Source organism: Seriola lalandi, unplaced genomic scaffold, assembly GCF_002814215.2.
Source record: "Seriola lalandi dorsalis isolate HSWRI2012SDOR001 ecotype SW California unplaced genomic scaffold, Sedor1 jcf7180002054903, whole genome shotgun sequence".
NCBI lineage: Eukaryota > Metazoa > Chordata > Actinopteri > Carangiformes > Carangidae > Seriola > Seriola lalandi.
The window spans coordinates 96,783-118,902 of record NW_019525455.1 but is presented as its reverse complement, the minus strand read 5'-3'; the positions used below and the strand labels follow the sequence as shown (position 1 = coordinate 118,902).

Here is a 22,120-nt window from a genome sequence, read left to right as displayed (position 1 = left end):
AACTGTATTAGTTAATTGTTTACATTAGCCTGTGAAACAGCCCAGAAAGGCCTGTTTTTAAAATGTGGGGGGGGAATGAAAGTAGCACTGAAGAGCTAAAATGTTTTCCCACATATTAAAGCCAATATTTATCTTTTGTTGTGAATGTTGCTGTGTCTTTTGGTTTCATCAGCAGTGTCTCCAAGGTCCAGTTTGTCTTTGTGAATGCCAAACACACACACACACACACACACACACACACACACACACACACACACAACAAACACACATGAAAAGTTGCAAATTCTCATTCGCATGCCTAACACACTCGCTTGTCTTGTGCATGTACACACACACACACACACACACACACACACACACACACACACACACACACACACACACACACACACACAGAGTGAGGCATAGATTCAGCCTAACAAAACCCATGGTCAAGCATGCATTCTGCATGCACACTGCCATCCAATTTATGTGACTGAATGAGCAGGCAGTGGGGTGAATAAGCTCTAATAGGTTAAGGGGGGGGCGGGTGTCGAGAGCTCAGAGCCTGGGAGGTTTACAGCATTACACATCCTGACTGCTTACAGTGAGAGGAGGCTCTTTATATATAAAAGAAAGAAGAATAAACCAATGCGATGCCAGTTGGGCAAAGAGAAGTTTCATGTGAATCATGGTTTAGACACACACTACTGAATAATAACTGCCTGGTTTAAAAAAGAAGCTTGTTTTTCTTCTCGCTCTGACATTAAAGAACAGCCTGCATGTTCACAAAGGGAAACGCTCTCACAAACTGGATTTTAGAGACACGTGTTTTGCAGAAAATGAACTCCTTGTTGGAGCAGAAACTAAAATGCAGACCCCACTGTGCTGTAATAGTAGAATACGGTTGTAAAAAATTGGTTACAATATCATAAACTGCCAATTTACTTTTTCTTAAGTGATTGGCCTGCATTCAGAGAAAAGCTGTGGATCAAGGGGCCAACCAACCCTCGAGCACAGATGGTAAAATTAGGCCTAACTTGCATGATTTCATACTGTTTGTGTGGAGAGCGGGTCCAGGGAAAGTCGTCAATGGGCAATTTAAAAGCTGAAATACTTGGCAGCTGCTCTTTCTACTAAACAAACGACCTTCTGTCATATAGGCCCTGCTCATGTGGAGGAAGGAAGTCGGCACAGTAAAGAAACCTTAACAGAAAAGAGCTGCGTTCGAAATCCCATCAGATCAAATCAGCGGGTGAAAAACGTTAATAAAAGTTGATTGGTGATAAAACAAATTAAAGTGAACCGTTTATCCTGTTATTGGTGATCGAAAGAAAAACGGCTTTATTCCGAGAATTGATGATAATTGAAAGTGACATGAAACTCAACCTCAGCCCGATAACGACGGAGTAAAACGTGCAGATGAGGAGGCTGAGCTTGATGGCTTGATGGATGGACCGGGGGAACGATGTCACATCTATAAATAGCATTTCTGTCTGAAATATTCATTAGACTAAGTGAGAGATAGATGGAAGGGAGGGAGGGGAGGCATGTGGGGAAAAACAAATACAGCTTTCAATGAGAAATGTTAAAGAGAGAGAGGTTAACAGAGAGTGAGAGGAAAATACAGACAAGAGGTAAGAACTTGGAAGAAACAGGAGAAAGAGAGAGTGAAAACGAGGCTAAGAAATGAGGGAAAACAGACAGATAATTGGGCCATGGTGTCTGCCCCCCGGCCTCCGGTGTCACCCACCATTTGTCTCCTCTCCCATGCAAAGAGAGGGATCGAGGCTCAAGGCAAAACACTGCCAAGACAAAAAACACAGAGGTAATCTTCCCTCCGCAACACAGGAGTAAATATACAAACACAGAATAAATGAGGAGGCGTTCAACTTTCTTCACCCCGCTGCCTGAATAAGTAATTGTGTTTTCTCACCTTGGGTCTGGGCTCATTAAATCGCAGCCCTGGCTTCATATGTGGAGGCTCTGTCAAGCGTGAGTCATTGTGGAAAAAGCCAGGGAATACATGGTGGGCAGTGAACCAAAAGGTAACGTACAGTAGGCGTCGGGTCATGGATCATCTGTCCGACAGGGGTATTTCATGAACTAAATAGAAAACAATTACACCGACGTTTGTCTTGACATTTAGATTTTTTTTTTCCTTCTGAGCTTCGGTGATGATTTATGACTTATTTTAAAGATGAACCGCATCTCTGTGAAACTCTGGGCCTCTTCTGTTTTATGTGTTTTTGAATGATCTGTTCCCATCACGAATAATTAAGAATTAGATCACAGGAGAGAAGGAATCTGAGAGAAGGAATTTGTTGACATTTGGAAAAGTGTAGGACTGTTGAACGCACTTCAGGACCAGCTTCAGGCCTGCAGACCTCCTGAGGCAGCAGACGACCTTTTTTAAGCACTAATCGATAAGTACGGAGACAGACAGGCTGGCATCGCATTTCAGGAAACTCAGAGACAGCTGACGACTCTTTTCTATTCTGATCACAAGGAAGAAAAGAGAGTGGGGGACTGAAAGAGAGCAAGAGAAAGAAAGCGAATGGTAGGAAAGAGAGAAAGACACAAGATGGGAAGAAATAGTGAGGATGTAATTTGTCACAGTCATGGACGAGAATGTCAAAGTTGATTTTGAGAATTTGTGTCGTGACAGACTTGTATTTAAAGATGAAAGTTGCACAACAATCAACATAAAAATCTTACAGAAACAAGAGTAAGTCAAGTCATTCGAAAGCTTCTGAAAAAGTCAAAAATCCACGACGTACACGCAAAAGGCAGCAGGTGAGCGGCCGACTGAAACGAGTTTCTGCTGCTGTGCCTTTATGAAATTCGAGGCCCAGTCAGCTGGTCACCGAATCCACCTCCATGATCCTTCATAAAGCATTCAAAGACTCTGACGTGTTCAGTTTGAAATTACAGATCAACAAACAAACTCACACACATATACACAAAGTCACTTTTGCCAAATACAGTTGTTCAGTTGAGAAGAGATAAGCAAAAACAACTTCTGTGGCTCCAGACAGTAATTTCCACTAAGTGTTTGGAAACTGCCCAATCAGAGGCAGCAACGGCCCGAGGGAAGCAGGATACTGACTGGGAGATTAGTTTAATTTCAGACTAGCTGGAAAATGAATGAGAAACACTCTCCTATCTCGTGCAAAACATTTCAGGCTTTAACTCACTGGATCGCTGCTCCCTTCCATCTCCAGCAGTAACAGTCTGTTTCCTAATCTTAAACAACTGTTTTATTATTGTAACAATAAAAATTAATCTTCTCTTATCTTAGTGAAGTCGTCATTTTAATCCAAACTACAATGTTCCCATAATTTACTTACTGTAACCTGTGAGAGAGAGATTTTTTTAAATTATAAAACAGGTCTAGGGTCTACTGAGGCTTAAAATGAGCCGTCAGGACTTCTGGAACTTTGTGATGTCACAACAAAGCAGTCACTGCCCTCAGCCGTGCCCCAAGCCCCGCCCACCTAGATCCACCATCCATAGTGTTTTTGTTGTTGTTTTAACTTGTATTAAAAACACAACAACAAGCGTTCATTAGCTAGCTGCTAGCAAGTTAGAAGACAGTGGCCCAATATATCAGTGCACAACATTCCCAATGATGGTGACATTAGAGACATGTTTATTTTTTTCAAAATAAGTTTTACCAAGCTACAGCAGTAGGCTACAATCTGTTAGCTGTGATTGGCCTGGCTGTGCATGACTCAAACACTCAGCCAATCAGAAGAGAGGCTCAGGAAACGACACAAAACACCCTGCGCCTGCTGGAGCTTCAGAGAGAAGAGAGGAAACGAAAAACCAAATCAAGAAGGTTTTGAGTCTTAAAACTCACAAATACGTCTTCTTCTCTACCAGAACTTCAAATACTTCACTGGTGGTTACTTCAGCTCTTCCACTTACAGACAATAAACAGAATTATTATGCAAAATCATTTATGTAGAGAGTAACACTGACTCTAGCTCTACCTTATATCCCAATGACTGACTGAAGTTATATTGTTTATTGTACCTCTGGAGTTCCCTCCCGGAGTCTCTGGTCATATCTGTATTTTTAAGCAGGTTAACGTGTGAGTGTTGTCAGTGTGAGACGTCGATCAGGGCTGTTCATGATCCTCCTCCCTCCTCTGGAGGGAGGCTGAGGAGTTGGACCGTTGTTATGGCGATAGTGGAACCAGTCTTGCCAGGGTGTCCGCGGATACCGAGTGTAACCATAACAACGACGGAACTCTCCTCTAGAACGCTGTTGTGTTTAAGACCCTCGAGACACACACAAACACACAAACACACACACACGCACGCATACGCCTACTGGCTGACGGCCAGCTAGAGATGCAGCCCACATCCAAACCACAACTCAGCTCACTGAAGAAGCAGGAAAATAAAAGTTTTCCCTGACCCGTGCACCACAAATGAAAACTTTATGACTGTTATTCTCTTTCAAACTTAACTTGCTCTCCTGGTTCAAAAGATAAGCCACACTCTTTGTGCATATAAACTAGATGACAAGTCTCTGCTTTGACACAAGCTCGACTCACTCTCAACTCTCCCAAAAACCAGAACCACGGGGGGTAAAGGGAGGAAGCAGAATAGAGAGAGGAGCAGTCAGAGAGAGAGAAAGATCGTTCTCCAGTAACTTTCAAAGCCATTCCCCAGTTGCAGTATTTTCAGAAACAGATAAAACTGTGTCACAAAGTGTGTGTTAACCTGTCCAAGTTACAGTTTTTGGTCTAGATTTGAACATTAACATGATATTATTCTATATTATATTCTGCTGTGGTAAATGAATTTCCCAGTTGTGGGATTAATAAAGTTAATCTAATCTAATCTAATATTAGTGGGAGACTGTGAAGTCATCATCTTACCACACATCACAATGACAGAGCTGGTGTTTCTGGCTGTGACTGTGATGTTATTTTAAATGAAGGCCATTGGAATAAGATCTAAAAGGACACTTCTGTTTCAGAGACAGGCCTGGAAAATGTGGGATGAAGAGTGCAGAGATGGATGTATCAGGAGATTGTGAGTGTTCAGATAAAGGCAAATAAAGACAGGAGGAGTTACAGATGGAGGCGGCAGACTGAGCTATAGAGGGAAGAGGCAGAGAGAGGCAGCCTGACAGTGACAGGGACGGAGATTAAAGTCTCAAGTCTAAAGAGATTCTGAGAGAAGAGTAAAAAAGAAAAAAAAACCCTCCAAGAGTCTGCGGGGGGTTCCTGATGTCAAAGCTTTTGGACACGGTGTGCACGGTTTGGGCCGAGTCAACACCTCCTAGCACTGGCTGTCGGAATAGAGGGGGCGTTTAGCTTCACTGACACACTGACGTGAAATGACAAACACTCAAAAAGCAATCCACAAACACACCACATACACAAAAGTAGGAATTCACATGCGCAAAAGCCAAACACACATGAAAATACACAAAGAAAATTAGACACATGCACACTTAGATGAGTAGAGACTATTTAGATCAATAAGATAATTTGTTATTTTAAGAGATGCGTGTAAATAATGCGCTGCTCATCATGGAGGACGGCAGTTTAGGGACGTTGTCATGCATCGCTAAGGGGCAGTGCGCTCTGAAGTCCCGTTCCTCTGCACATAATCCTCCTCTGCGCTCTTTGCTTTTGGTTTCCTTCCCTATTTGCCTGCTGTTCAATATGCAGCTGAATTTTCTGCAGCAGTGAAGCCTGGGGGTTAATTTCAGTTCTGGTGCCAGTTATGGATATGATGCACGAATCACCGTCGGTGCTGCAGCATCACTGAATGAGCGCCGAGGCAGGAAACACATGACACACACACACACACACACACACGGTGCAGCGTAGATCAGCTTGTTACTGCCCCTGATGAACTTTCCACCTACATTTGAAAAGCCCAGAGACACCATCGTGACTTCGTGAGCTTCGCCAGAGGAGAAAGAAAATAAGGAGGCGAGGATCAAATAAGGAATCCTCTCCTCTCCACCTAGAGCGCTGCTCGGCCGGGTGTGTTTCAGCACCACGGACAGCAGCCAGCAGCTCTCAGGCTTCATCGTACTTTTAATCTTTAAGCCTCCTCACGTTGCGTGCTTACAAATACAACTTGAGGTAATGATGGAAAAATACAGTGTTAGGTCTTTTTACAGTATTTCCCCTCCTTGCTTGAGAGCAACACTTGTTATTGTTTGTGTTAACAAGATGTATCACCCTCCCACTGGCACTTACTTGCACTGAGCACAGCAATATTTAGACCTAAGCACAGCACCTCTCAGTGTTCACCAGGGTTAAACGAGCAGCACAAAATTTCACCTACACAGAGAAGTGTATCTTAGCAAATCGAACCATTTGCCTCTCACTGTGGCACTCAGATTCATCCAGCTGTTGTCATTTCATTCCTTAAGGAAGAGCTATATCCTTTGATTGATCATTTGTGGCCTGTAAGTGCAAATTTTACTGGATAAATAATTCATAGTCTTTTTTGTTTGCGTGTGGTCTGGGCATGTTTGCATACATGTGCTCTAAATGCAGCTCCTCCAGCGCTGCCCATGGTGAAAATTGCCTACACAGAGAATAATACATGAAGCAGCTCAGTCAGGCATGGTTAACCTGAGCATGCACGTTAGCGCTTGATTATAGCTTGTAAATGTGGTGGGAGGATCTCAACAGCTTTTTCTTGAACTCTTGGGTCTTTATTCCCTTTTTCTTTTTCTTTTTTTTTTTTTTTAAACAAATGAGATAATTTCTTAATATGAAATTTTATCTCAATAACCCAGTTTGCCCCCATAAAGACCAATTAATGAGCTGCTACTATGAAACGGGAATTAATGACACAGCGGTGTTCCTTTTATGAAAGCATTACCCATAGGGTTGGGAACTTAACTCAGTATTTTTAAGGGTACCGAGAGAATTATGTCGACAGAATTATGTCGGTACTATTAAGTACTGATTCACGTTAAATTGTGAACAGTGCTGAATTTGGTACCTGAGAGTGACAGAGAGAAAAGAGGTTGAAAAGCAGTCTCAAGTGTAGTTATACTTTTCAAAAGTTGATGCAGCCAATGCTCTCTGCAATGTGCAACATGTCTAATGTGAGGAAAAGCCTGAAAAAAGGCCAAGTCCAGCACAGCAGCTGCAGCTAACATTAGCACGCCTGCAGCCAGCGGCAAAGAAGTTGAACCCCCCCCCTCCACCCCCCGCGCCGGACGACAAACATTAAGTGAGGCATCATCGACAGCTACAACTTCATCGACATATTCAGGTAATTATTGGCTGGCTGGATGAAGCTGTTGTTAGAGAAAAAAGGGACTGTTCTCGCTTTCTTGATTGACATTAGCTTAGCATTTCTACCACTGTTAGCCATCCAGCCACTGACTGCAGGTTGAAATTGATGTCATGGTAACAGACTGTGACAGGCTGCAGGTTGGTACAGGTTTGGGGGTTGAAGGAGGTAGGAAGGGGATTTATTTTGCTCTAAATAAATAACAAAATCTTATAAATAATTAACCATGTTGGAATTGAGAAGTTTGGACTTCTACTACAACTGAAATTACATTTTTGTTATTACAGAGAGTAAAGTACAGAAAGAAGCCTTTCACTCTTGAACTTTATTGGTTTAAATGTGAGCAGTACCCAACTCTAGTTACCAACTAAATAAAGAACTAATAGTTTGTGTGAAAATTCTGCACCAAGATAAATGGGAGCAGGCTAAAGTTGGGTTTAGTTGTTAGCTTTTATTTGGTCAGAAACACAAGCTGGTAATGTTTATTCACATGTAGTGTCCCTTGTTGTCTCAGTATTGTTGTTTCCTGAGTTTTACATGCACATTCACACATGAACAAAGACACTTCACTGAGGCCCACTGCCATACTGAGAGTGAGCGCTGGGTGTGTGTCTGTTGGGGACTGTGGTGATGACTTCACCCACTGTTTAGTAGCGTAATCCTCAGCTGGAAACACAACAACATCACATTACCAGCTCAGCATCTCTGTCGCAGTCTGTTTACTTCACCACATCTCCATTCTGTCTCACTTTCTGTGTTGAGGCTGCTCTTTCTCTGTTTTTTGATAACTGACATCGTCACTCTGCACAAATACGACACAAGTCCGCAGACCTAAACAACCATGTAAGGTCGTTTGTCCCAACCCTCGGATACAACCCGTGGGAGCGTGACGACGGCAGGTGAACCAGGGCACCATCATGGTCACAATAATGTTTGATTAGGTTTAGGGGAAGATCATGGTTTGGGTTAAAATAAGTACTTCCTTAAGGTTAAAGGACCTTTGTCGTCATGGTTACGGTAATAAACAAGTGGTTCAGGTTGGGAAACAGTCGTGGGTAAAAGAAACGTTAACTGTCCTGTGTTTAGCCCTCCTCCTAATACGGACTTTGTCGCTACGTCACGTGACTTCCTCCTCTGCTCTACTACTACTCTGCAAACGCACCAGTTGCGCCAGTCTTTTCATCGTGGACTGGTTCATTGCATTAAAATTGTATTTTACTGTAACATGCTATAACTGTCAGTCGTTTCCACGGCAGAAGCCTGACCTGGTTAGATTCCAGTGTCTGGGGAAACACGCTAGATCTGTTCACAATTAGATGTTCTTCTCCTCTGAGAAAAGCTTTTATTTTAAAGAAGCTGTATGATTAAAGCTACATATCTGGGTCAGTACAGATTCAGTGCACTCTCACAGGAATGATCACAGTATGTCGCTAAATGCCGCACGGTGATCGTATTTGCTCTTATTCTCTTGGGTATTTGCATGTTCATCCTGTGAGGTGTCCTAACTTATGGTTGCTTCTATGTGGAAATGAAAGCATAAACATATTTGTCTAAGTAGGTTAGCCCTGCGCTAGACTGTCCAGGTTGTAACCGTGTTGACCAATGCTGTGATAGGCTTTAGCCCCAACTGAGACCTGAACAGGAGAAGACGTTCATAATGTTGGACGGGTTGGTCAGTTTGAACAGAAAGAGCAGAACAGGGAGGCTCCCTTCCTTTGGGCTGGTTGATACTAATGTCTAATGGCTGTAATTTAATTCTAATGGCTGCATTACAGCTAAGAACCACAACAATCGTATCTGAACAGCTTTGCTAAAGCGGGAGTGGGAGTGCGTGAAGTGGGGGCTGTTCCCATGTCACCAAGGGACAACACACAAGCATCTAAAAAAAAAGGGCAAAATTAGCAAAGAGAATCTGTGTGATGTCTGCTTGTTAACTCGTTGCTTTGAGATGTGATTAAAAGGCCAAGCTAGCACCCTGAGGAGTAGAGGAGGGGGAGACGGAGCGAAGGAGTGATGGGGTGGGAGCAAAAGCAATCAACTTGATTTGCTGTCAGTTTCCATAGGCGATGTGGATATTTCTGCATGTAGGACTTGAGAATTCTTCTCGCCTTAATCGTTTGCCAGTGGGAGAGTCACGGGTGAATCTGGAGAGAATATAATTCCTCAGAGACGTTTCTTCTAGTGTGTGAAGCTTTAGGCAGGAGCGTCAGTGTGCTGTCTTTTAGGAAAAAAATCTGCACAAAAACACAAAGATTTTGTCTTTTCATCACCCACTTCAGGCCAATTAGCCTAAATATTGAAATGGTGGAACACAGCATAGAGATTCATCATCCATAGAAAATTTAGTTAAAGATCCTATACAGTCTAAAGGTCTGTGTCCATGTGTAGTGTGATTATAGATCAGCTCTAGCTTCTATATTAATACTGTGAAAGTATCAAAGCCTCAGTCCACAGAGAAATGCACACAGCCTGTATTCAGAAACTGAGCCTTAAAACCAGCCGTCAGGACTTCTGGAACTTTGTGATGTCACAACAAAGCAGTCACCAAGCCCCGCCCACCTGGACCCACCATCCAAACCTTGCAGGATTTAGTTTCTCTGACTGTTTTTAACTGAAATCTGCTGTATTTTTATTGGATCACCCAGAAAACAGTCAGCCAATCAGAAGAGTGGCTCAGAGACTCCTCTCTTCTGATTGGCTCACCGACCTGTTGTTACTAGAGCTCCAGAGAGAAGCCTGAGAGAGGAGATGTAAAACTACACTGAGATGGTTCTTGGTTCTTAAAAACACAAATACATCTTCTTATGGATCAACGCTTCAAATAAAACACAGAAGAAGAGGAAAATATGGAGCTTTAAAGTAAGAGAGCTTTCAAGATTCAGATGAGATATGATATTTGACAGACAAAAGCCTGACCCAAAGACAGAAGAAATAAATGACAGGCCCGGAAAGGTCACTAAAGACTGTTTAAAGATGTCTGGCAGGTTGCTCCATAATCTGGGAGGAGCCCTGATCAAGTGGCAACCCGCAGCATCTGTCTCCAAATGCAAGAGCACGACAGTGACAGATGAGCAGGAGCTGCAGCAGCAAAATGAAAAGCTGGTTCAGGATAAATAGGTCAGGAGAAAAAAAGAAAAAGAAAAAGTGAAAACTGACAAAAGAATAAAAACAAACGACAAAGAAAACAAAAGGTGCGGTGCTGGACATGAGGAGGACATCCTTTACACATCTGTCACTTTCACTGTGACCTACTTTTATCACTGTGTACGCTGGTGTGTGCCTGGTGTGGGTGTGAGAAATATGGTGTGGCATGTGTGCCACACATAAAGTCGCCCTGTCCACTGGTGTGTCTGAACTGTGTGTGTCACTTTTGTCAGTTGGAGTGTGTTTCTCTACTCTGACAACAACCTGACTAACAATTCCTTGTTTTTAAAAACTTACATAACACATTTAAATGAGAATATTATTATTGAGTTGCTAATAAAAGTTCCACCCGCTTTAGCAGGTGCATTTCATAAAGAGTGTGTCTGGGACATGTGTTCATTAGTCCGTCTGTCTTCCTCTGTGCCTGTCTGTCTGTGCATGTGTGTGTGTGTGTGTGTGTGTGTGTGTGTGTCCTGTGTCATCTGTGAGTGTGAGAACTGAGTGCTGTGCTGTGCAGCCCTGGGGGAGGTGAAGCCGCTTTCAGGAGCCTCTATGGGCGCCACAAAGCTGCATTCATCCAACTGAATAGCTGTTTTCTACAACCAGGCACTGGTCATCCCAACTCCATTGGACGGCCTCTATGAGTTACCACTCTCCCCGCTTTGGTATGCAGAGCCTTATCCAACAAAAACACAAATGGTCGGATTAGCAAAAAGACACAAAACACACTTACATGAAAACACTGAAGGTATACGTGACTCTCCAGTTTCTTGTTCCTTTTTCTAATGGAAGATTAAGGATTTCCTCTTTTCTTTCATCTTTTGTGGGCACTCTCTCAGTCATTACTTGACTTTGATATGGCAAGGATAATTTACCGTCATTGTAAAGACAAAGTACAGGCAGCTTCTTTTTTTTTTTTCTTTTCAAAACAGCAGCAATTTGCATATGACATGAAGCGGGATGAATGAGAGCATAATAAAGTCTCAGCAAGTCACAGGGCTGGTCACGCAGACAGATGGTTTTCAGTGAGCGGTTCATCCTTTAGATCATTTTATAGTATCAAATATCACATGTGTGACGTTCAATGAAAAACAAGATGTTTTGTGATGGAAAATTGCTCTTTTTCCATTGAGCCCACTTTAAACCTCCTTTCTCTCCTCCTACAATTGGGGGTCTTGGAGGTTCTACTTTTCCCAAAGTTGTTTTGGGTACCTCCGGGAGAATGGACAGGAAAACATACGGCAGGATTAAAATAAGTAAACAAATATGTTGTGAACATGTGGGTGTGTCTATGATTGCAGCTGTGCTCCTTAAAGTGATTCTTTGGGTTATTTGAGGAGGGGTTGTCTGCATGTTGTTTTAGCCTCTTATATATCCGTTTAAGTGTACCCTTTATTTTGAATATTATCACAGCTTCATCCTGACGTCAAACAGCCATTTTCTTAGGAGCTACAGTTTGTGAACCGTTGAACTACGGTGCCGATGTATTATTCCGCAAATCAGCTGTTTGAGTCCGACAGAGCTAAGTGTAGTTGCGCTTGAGCGTAGGAATATGGTAGTTAGTAAAAAATGTAGTTCCAAAGGACAGCAAAACAAAGCTGTGAAAATATTCAAAATAAAATGTACACTAACTTTTTTCTTTGACTATGCTTTTTGCTGTCCCTGTCCACATCAGTACATGCAGGTAATACACTGACTGTAGATAAGTACCTCACACAACCCCATGTAAAATAACCCGGACTATCACGTTAAGGGATGCTATCATGTGGCTGCTAGCTCGTAACAGAATCAAAGTTTTGTAGTGGATTGTTTCTTCAGAGTGGGACAAAGCGCCGTCCTGCAGAGTGACGAGCAGTGGAGTGCATCGTGCTTCGTTTGAACACCTGCTGTTTAGTGTGATCGACACTACGAGGGGCAATATTCATAGTTGCCTTCTCACATTACTGCAACGATCATGATGTTGCTGTCCTTGTATCGTGTCTGCCGGCGTTCAGTGTGAAACCTTGTGAGTTGTGATGCGATTCTGATTCTGATGATAAAAGGAATAAATCAACAAGCCGCAGCGTGGAGTCACAGCTGGAGTCTACTGAAGGTATCAGACTACAGAACGAAAAAAAAACACAACACACTGCCTCTCATTCAAATTCAGGTAATGTTTCTTTCCAATTAACAGAGTGCCGGAGTCATGATTCCCCTCATTGACTTCCTGTCAGCAGAGGCCCTGCTCCCTCCCACTGCAGACACTGGTGTAGAATTCTGCCTGATCGGTCAATCGGAAAAGCCAGGACAGCTGTCAATCGATACCCCTGACTCTCAGCTGGGGGGGGGGGGGGTTCTGGCACCACGTTTGAAAACCCTATGCTAATTTTGTTGGACTGTGCACATTAGGATTGTATTTCACACCATGCCTCTGCTACATAGGTGGTCTCAGAAGCCTAATCATCTGTTGGATAGATCGTGTTCAACTCAAAATCTCACCGTTTCATAAAAGCAACAGCAGCACAGATTAGACGGCATCATGAAAGGATCTTCTCAGGGTATTAACTCAATAAAAGAGACCAGAAAATATCGGAGGGGGGAAGAATTATGTAAATGGCTCCTGATGACCAAAGAGGCCGAGACCAAGATCAACATCTGAAGACATGGACTGATCTGAGATTGAATGTGATCTCCTGAGGAGCTCATTGAAGATGACCTGATAACAGGAAGATGATTAGTTGACAGGTGTTATCTGATTGTTTCTCCAGTTGTCAAAGCTGATTTTCTCAATTTGAGATCAATAAAGAATATCTATCTATGACAGTGTGGTAAACGTTCTTAGGAGGGAATCAGGTATTGGCAAGGTGTCACAGATAGAGTGTCACACGTGAGCAATCTGCATTAAATTTAGTTTCTTTGTCAGCATCATTATAAATGTCTCTACAAACAGTTACACTACAGACGCTGCAGCAATCCCTGGCGTCATGTTAGCAAACAGCTGATTTAGAATTAGGGAAAAAGAGAGGACTGGCATCGGAGTTTGGATCAGCAAAGAGCCTGGAGTGAGTTATCACAACCGGTGTCAGGAGTGTGCACGAAACAGGCAGTTTGAACTTCTACAGAGCTTCAATGACACAATCACAAAACACAAACACATCGAGAGAAAACCCTCTGCAGGTGCAACAAACTGGCATTTCAGAAAACAGGTAAACAGGTAAATTCAGTAGGAAATAAAAGAAGATAGAAAAGCATGGCGGAGAGCGACTGGTAGTGTTACACAATAGGCCTGAGAGTGTGTGGCAGGGACTGTCTTTAAAGACTGTGCAGTGATGGATACAAGGGAGGTGGGGTGAGGGAGAGAGAGGGAGGGAGAGAGGGAATAACTGTGGATCACTAATGGCCCCTAAACCACCAACTCTCATTTGAAAACATTCACTCTCATTACTCTGCCATATAATACATGCTGATAAATCACTGCTGCCCCGCTGGAGACTCTCAGTTACCTGCACTGTCCATTATCACAGAGCTCATACATACAGCACACTGCTCCTTCCCATCACCACATCTACTCCTCCTACTGTTTCCACTGTCATACAGCTCTATATTCATATATTACATATCCATATCATGAAATGGCCTTTCGCCTGGTTCTGCTCCTCTTGTACCATGAGATACCGCACCATAAAACACACCAAGTACCTCGGATCATTTTATAAACACGCATAAAGAGTAAGACCTGATTTTCTTTTTATATAACAGATAATACAAAATACCATAAACTACCACAAGGTCATTAAAAAGCCCACTCTGGTGCCTGAGGGAGCACAGATGCGTCTGGAGGGAATACTGTAAGATTTTATGGGGATAGTGCACAGATAGCAGCAGAGTGCTGTAAACTCCCTGCAGAGTTCAGACCCACAGGCGTCCCTTCACAAGACTAACAGAGGATTTCTGTTCACCTCACGATTCACCACCAAGTCAGCTGTGACGCAGAAGCAGCTGAATGAATCTCACTGACAACATTTACTGTCTGGATGAGCTGAAACTTTGCAAGCATTAATTATCGTCTCTACTGAACAGCTGTGTCATATCAGCCCCAGTCCTGCACACAGGACATCCATCATCCATAGATGAAACACACACGCACACACACACACAGCAGGAGAACACTCAAGGCAAATTAATACACAAACATCACTGATGTACTCACCCACTCCTATTTTCTCGTCCTCCGTCGGCGTCCACATGATGTCCCGGTGTACAAAGAGCAAAATCCCCAACAAAGTATAATCACCCGATGCGTCGCTTCATGGAGATCCTACGGAGGTATCACCAGAGAGGGAGAGGGAGAGGAGGAGGAGGAGGAGAGGAAAAGTTATTTCAGTTGTTCAGGATGATGGGGAGGGGTGAGCTGTCTTCAGGTGTCGAAGTTGAGGAGAGTTATTTTGTTTTAGCGGATGAGCAAAGCGTGTGTTTGACATCCCGTGAGGCTGACGCATGGCGCAATGTGTTTGTCCATCTCTGCTGGTCGCTGCTGCGCTCTGCGGGGACGAACCACCGGTGAAAACCCCTCACGCAGCAGCTCCCCTACCGCTGGATGTTGTGTAAAAGATGCTGCGCAGGCACGTCACGAAATAGGTCTGGGTTTTACAAAGTACAGTGGGGGTCAGGGTAACAGGCTGCACTTCTACAAACGCTGCAGACCCCGCGGAAAAATATAGTGAAATGACAGTTCCGGTGTGATGACAACAGAGGACAAACTACACGACCAAAGGTGTTGATGTGATCACAGAGCGTGCAGACATTCCCAGCACATATACAGAAAAATCAGTTGAGCCCCAGCCTCCTCTTCTTCTTCTTCTTCTTCTTCTCGTGCAGGAATCCCCTTCTCAATCAGTGCAGCATCTCCAGTCTCTCAGGCTCCCGCTGTTTTCGTATTTATACGTGCGCATGCATTTCTCCCGCTGATACCGTCCTCCTCGGTTCCGGATGTCAGAACTTGTTTTTGAGCAGATGAAGAAAAATTACACATAGTCTCCTCTGTGCTCGATGTCCGTACGACCGAGCGGGAGAGCGGGAGAGCCGTGCGCAGCGGCGGCGGCGGCAGCGGCAGCGGCGGCAGGGAATCCTACATCAGTTTTAAGAGGATCAGGCGAGTGGAAAGCTTACAGATAGAGAGTGTTACGTGGCCAGGAGAGGGAGATGGCGTGCGTGTGCGTGTGCGTGTGTGTGTGTGCGTGCGTGTGTGCGTGTCCGCTGCGCCACCGGATCATTAAAGGTCATCACTGGAACAAAATTGGCACATTCACTGTACAATACTGTGGGCTTATAGGGGACACCTATGCGCGCACGCACATACACGCACTGTGAAATACATACACACACGCAAACGCACCGTGGACATAGTTTATATGTCGCGGACCCTTTCTACAAACTCATAAAAACACGTGTTCAACATGTCAACAGGAACACGCCTCACTTTAACGCACGGAGCCTCACACATTCACACGCAGCCGTACGTATGACTCACGGGGCTATGTCATCGCTCCACAACATGACACCACACTGACACAGTTTCTGTCACGTTGTGAGTGAGAGTGATAGTGGCCTAGAGACGCCTGCGTGCGCAAATGCATGTCGACATTCAGCACAAGAGGAGTTTGTTGTGTCCGTTGTGCCACCGTGTGTATATCCCTGGGTAACACACACTGTTTTTACCAGGCGTATTATCACTGTGGGCAGATAGTCCTGCTCACAGCTTAACTGGGTTCATAAGGTAACCATGGTGATCTCCAGGGGAACCTCCTGAAGTCTGGTCATTATAAAAGATAAAAATACTTTCTAGATGAAAAGGACTGCGGTCTTCCTCTCCCTGTTTATTAATGTGGTGGAGAGGCAGCAGCAGAGATAGAGGCAGAGTAATGAGTAAGCCTGCATGAAGCCTTTTAATAGAGTAAATTAACAATAGCCACATGAACACCAAAGTTCAGCTTGTCCAGTTTCAGCACTTTGCAAAAGTTTTAGCCACTTAAGATGTGCAGATTCAGCGTAAATCCACTGAAGAACTGTGGAAAGTTCTCCAAGAACAACCCATCATACAGGTACCTGTGTGCAGGTGTACTGAGGAGAACTGGGGCCAGTTTCACAAAGATATCTCAGACTGATCTGTAGTGTTGGTCCATTCTTTATGTTGCTCAGACTAAACAACTAGTCGATTAATCAATAATGTAATTGGCAGACTAATCGATAATGGTAATGGTGCAGGATAAAAACAAATGGATTAAAGCATTCACTGGTTTCAGATATAAATACAGGCGCAGCTGCCTTTTTGGGTCATTTTCTGATATTTTATTGACAAAATTATTAATGAGAAAAATAATCACCAGGTTAATTAATTGATAATGAAATAATCTGGGTTTGCACTGTAGTGAAATAAAGTACAGCTTTGAGGGGCAAACAATTCTTTTTAGCGTGCTGGATTTTTACAGTATAATATGTAACTTAGTTAGACAGGTAAATACCATTCAGTTAAATCTACGTAAATTAGATCGAGTTAAATGGAAATTTTCAGGACCAGATCTGCCAACCTTGGGAAAATATCGCACTGCACTGAACTACATTAAAATATACAGTGAAAGTCAAGTTTCAGTAAACCTGCTTAACACTGCTGTTACTACTAACTACTAACTGTTACTAGTACTATAAAAAAAAGTCACCTTTAACAGTTTAACGACACACGATATGCCTTGTAGCTAGCTAGCTAGCTAGCTAGCAAATTACGTAACGTTAGGTTAACGTTATTAACGTTAAATAGTTTAACGGGTTTGGCTAATTTAACTCAATTAACAATATTAACTTTCCACATCCACCACAGCCCGTTTACCTGTGCAGAGGAAGTAAAGCACCGCCTTCACCTGAGGAAGCAGCCAGACGGAGTTTAAACCCTGTTTCTGTCGCGGTGTTGAGATGATTGACAGTTGGAGGACTGAACCCAGCGCTATGATTGGTCGAACTCTTCTTCTTCTCTTGCTCGGCACACTAGACGCTGCTGCCCCCTGCTGTTAGAGTCGAGTACTACAAGTGTACAATTAAACGCACCTTCGTCACCAGATTTTTGCGTATTTTACAGCCATAAATCTAACTCACTTTTGGAGCCAGACTCTAGTGGTCATTAGAGGAACTGCACGGACCTTCTTGTTAACACATCCATTGTCACGCCTATGAATATCTGAGTCAGCAGTTCAGCACATGCATCTTTCGTTTTTTATTATGGTAATCAGTGCGTTTAAGAAAGTCTGAACAATCTTAACATAGTTGTATCAACATGTTGTAATTACTGTCAAACTATTCATTGAGGCAACAAACTTTACTTATAATGATAATGATGTAAAAAATTCAAAATTGCAGATAAAAACAAATGTTTAAATCCTATTTAGTTCCACTATTCCCTGCACTACAACTAGTATCTGGTGTGTTCAACAATGATGTTGGATTGATTACATATAACAAAACTGGAAAAGGTTCTTTCAGTAGCCTTCACTGCTGCTGTCTCTGTCTCCAGTCCTTTTGATGGCAGTATCACCATGTTCTTTGAAGTCACATTCAAGAAGCTGACATGCTGTGAAATGAGGAGTGGTGACCGAGTGAAACATTGAGAGAGAAAAACACAAATCCTTACAAAAAAAAAACCTGGCCTTAGTATTCTGGTCCAGTGAAATCCAGCTTACTGTGAAAAGAAGGATGAAGGCAGCAAGGAGGAGGAGAACAGACAGGAAGAACAAATGAAACAGAAAAGAGGAGGAATTAACAGCAGGGACAGCAGGAGATACTGAGTGTTTCTCCAGAGCGAGGGACGTTTTTCAAAGAGCAATAACTCAGACATTTTGACATTTCTGCCGAAGACACTGGCGGACTTCAAGGCAACTCATCACACACAGAAATAATCTTCTGAGGACTTTTAAATAATTTATTAGGACGTCATCATCATCATCATCGTGATCTCCTGCACACAACGATAATAATAATTACATGCACTGAACTCAACATGTTATTTCAACCTTCACAGATTGTCTTTGTCTCTAATAATTAAACTTAAAATAGCATTTAAAAACACACCACTGTTTGGTGATATAAAAAAAACAAACATTTGAGGACGTACAGGATTTCCATTTTTGGATTTAATATGACCTGAAATTGCTCAATCTGTATTTGTAAAAGTGGTGAACATATCAGATATCTGTTATCTTTCTATGGCACTGTTGTTAGATGAAGCTTTAGGGATTCTGCTGACTAAAGGTGAGTAAACAGACTTTCTGTGTCTTTCTGTGTCGTACTTCCATAGATAAACACTGGCTTCTGAGAGGATTTAACACTTGATCTTTTAGTTCAACATCTGCTGTGGCTCAGTGATGGTGACACAATTAAAAACCACAATGCCTTTGTTTTTTGACCATTACTTGTAAGAATTCGAATACAAAAGCAGCTGAGTTTTGTTTCATTTCAGCTTGAACAGAGAATGTATTCAACAAAGTTAAGCTTGTTTACACCAGAAAGAGAGAGAATTTTAAAAAAAAATCACTATTCCACTATAACCTGGGACCTGAACCATATTGTCTTGTATCACAACACTGAGTAAAACTGATGAATTTTTCATTAATCAAGAACAATATTTTACGTCGCTATCTTGGTTTTTTGGAGCCAGAAGAAACCATATTTGGATGAGAGGGTGGAGCTGGGGAGGAGTGAGGGGTGGATCTTACCTGTGTCCTCGAGGACACCAAGTACACCCACCCGCATCATCAACCTGACAACAACAGGCTCCTGGCTGAGCTGTGCCAAGATGCTGCTAACACGGTTAGCTGTAACAACTGTTACATTAGTCTTACAGGCTAATTGCATAAATCCAACATCCATTTGGCAAATAAATGAGGAGTTACTTGTAATGTTATCGTAGATTAAGGTAGCATGTGTGCTAACGTTAAACTGTAAAACCACAGTGTAAAACTTATTCTAACACTAAGACTGATGATGAATATCGGCTCCTGGACTTTTTGCACCTTCCCTCCATCACTTATGGACGGCTACAATAGCTTCCAGTCAACCTGTCAGACTGTTGCACTATCCTCACTTAGCTATTAAGTATTATTTTTACATTTCTACTATAAATTATACTTGTTACTAAATAAGATTTATCCGCCTCTCTTTATTATGCAAACTTGTCTTGTGACAGTGAAGTTCACCTGTACCTTCATTCACAGGTGTATTTTATTTTTGTCAGTTACAGTTGATTATAAATTGCAGTTTTAATGTGAAATGACATGTATACACACAAACACATGTACATGCCCTAACAGAAGTTGATCTGCAATAAAGCTATACCACTATATCCCCATATAGACGATAGCTTCTAAGATTTAACTTTTATGACCTACCTCGCCTGTTTAAGACTGTTATTTTGAAAGTGTGCTTCTGTGTTTGGCACTATAAATTGCATAAGATTTTGTATAAAAAAGCAAATTATCAATCTCTTTGACACAAGCGCAATTGTTTCACATACGCAAACTTGAATTTTTCAAGCAGATTTATCTTACAGGTTTACAAAGGTTGATTTACAACTACAAACATTGGAATTATTTGTGAACATCACTTTACAAGCTCAAAATCATTTTGACCCTAATTTAAGCTGAGGTACATGTAGTTACAGTAACAACAGTTTTGTTTCCTTAACAACAAATCAGACACAGCAAGTTTCCAAACAAGTATTTTAATATTCAAGCCAAATATTAATAATAACATCCACATTGTTTTCTGATGCATTTGATATGACAATAACTTCAATGTAAGAAACAGAATATTATTTTAACTCGCGTTAACAGGAGGGTAAATAAGTAAACAAATAAACAAACAAGGCAAGAGGACAACTGAAGTAGGGGAACAGGAACCAACAAAGAGCCTAACTATGCGATTCTAACCAACCCAAAACACAAGAAGCAGCACCCCTGTTCCTAATGTGTCCAACAGTCTGTTTCTAAGGGTGTGATGCACAAGCAGAATTTTAAACCTAGCCCAGTCCCCAACAATCACTACCAGCATCTCAAACCAAATCACAAATTACACACAAATGTTCATAAAGGAGGCACAGAGGCGAGCTGCATATCATGTCAGCCGCCACTAATGATGTGAGGGCCGGGCTCTTAAACTCTCTTCCTCTGATGCTTAAACGGAAGCAGCATTGGTGAGGACTGACAGGATCATTGCCGCACCAATAGGAGAAGATGGCCGTGGAGTCGGAGGCTCCTCCTCTCTGCTCCGACCAATCCCTTCACAGAGGCAGTGCAGCCTTAATAGCATACAGACAAAACACACTTTAAAATCCAGGTGACTGCACTGAAGCTCAGTTGAACATAGTTTTATATCATGCAGAAAGTTGAACAAGAAAGAGCAGAACTGATGACACAATTATGGAAGACTGCGCCAGTAGAGGATAATATTAAAAGTACTAGAAAATTCCTGGAGAAGTTTTGAATGTGCCTGATGCTTGGTGCGTGTACTTCACTCCTCAAGTATCAATCTTTACAAAGGACATTACATTGAGTCTCATTCATGTCGTAGAGACTCATCCTGACACTGATCTCAGTCACTGCAGGTGTCCCTCTAAAAGCCTTTTGAAGCTCACGACTGGCTAAAATAACCTCACACTGATGGTTTCAAACACAAATGTGTCCCCATAACCACAGCAAGACATGTATGCACACATGTACATGCCCTAACAGAAGTTGCTCTACCATAAAGCTGTACCACTATATCCCCATACAGAAGATAAATGAGCCATTTGGGTCCGCAACATTTGATGAGATGCATAAGGCACAAAACTGTGCAAAAGTAGGTTTCCAAATCTTAAAACCATTAAGTCAAGTACTGTTACCATGATATTAAATGAGAAAATATTATTTATAAAGACTAACAAAATATCACCATTAAATGTTGTTTTTTATCAAACCTTTATTATTGTCAGGATTATATGTGTGTCCCTATTTACAATAAGAAGATATTTTTTTAATAAAAACATACTTTCTTGTAAAAATTTAATGATTTGTGTGTGTCCCTCATTTTGATTTACCACCCGTCACATTAACATGTTTTGTCGATAAACAATGTACTGTTGCTTTTAACTGATATCACAGAGAGGAAGTGACATCATTTGAGGCTTTGGAGCAGCCAGGAACTAAAACAGACAAGTTCTGACCGGCACATAACAAATGTCTAAACAGCTGGTCTGTCCTCTCATCAGAGGGAGCTGAACTGAAGTGGTTTTCTGGCATCATCATCATCATCATCATCATCATCATCATCATCATCATCACAGCCCATTTGAGAACTAAGGATGTCCGTGCAGTCTCCTTTGTCCATACATGAGGGCCTCCTTCTGTGGGCATCAGTCATTCAGACAAACACTTTAATTCAGACATGGTGGATCACAGTTAATCACACACATATACCAGCTGTCAGGACAGGTGCATGAATACCTGCTTCAGTTGAGGACTCCTGTGTATGAATTCACAGTATTAAATGACCAACCCCTACAATTTAAGATAAAAGAAACTTGTGCTACAGAAAATGGACCAGACTCAGTGAATAGCTCCCTAAGCTTAACATGTCCTATGATAACTATTAATTTAGCTATACAGGCTAATGAGCAGTGATAACTAACATGTCTTTGGGGTCATCAGATA

At 42.3% G+C, this 22,120-nt stretch overlaps 1 long non-coding RNA gene across 1 annotated transcript in view; it reads right to left on the bottom strand.

Moving 5' to 3' along the window:
- Positions 1–15,482, bottom strand: part of LOC147817733 (uncharacterized) — a 92,963-nt gene extending 77,481 nt beyond the window's left edge. The window contains exon 1 of the long non-coding RNA XR_015436092.1: positions 14,599–15,482. This is a non-coding gene — a long non-coding RNA (uncharacterized LOC147817733). The remainder of the gene's footprint in view (positions 1–14,598) is intronic.
- Between the last annotated feature and the right edge of the window lie 6,638 nt (positions 15,483–22,120).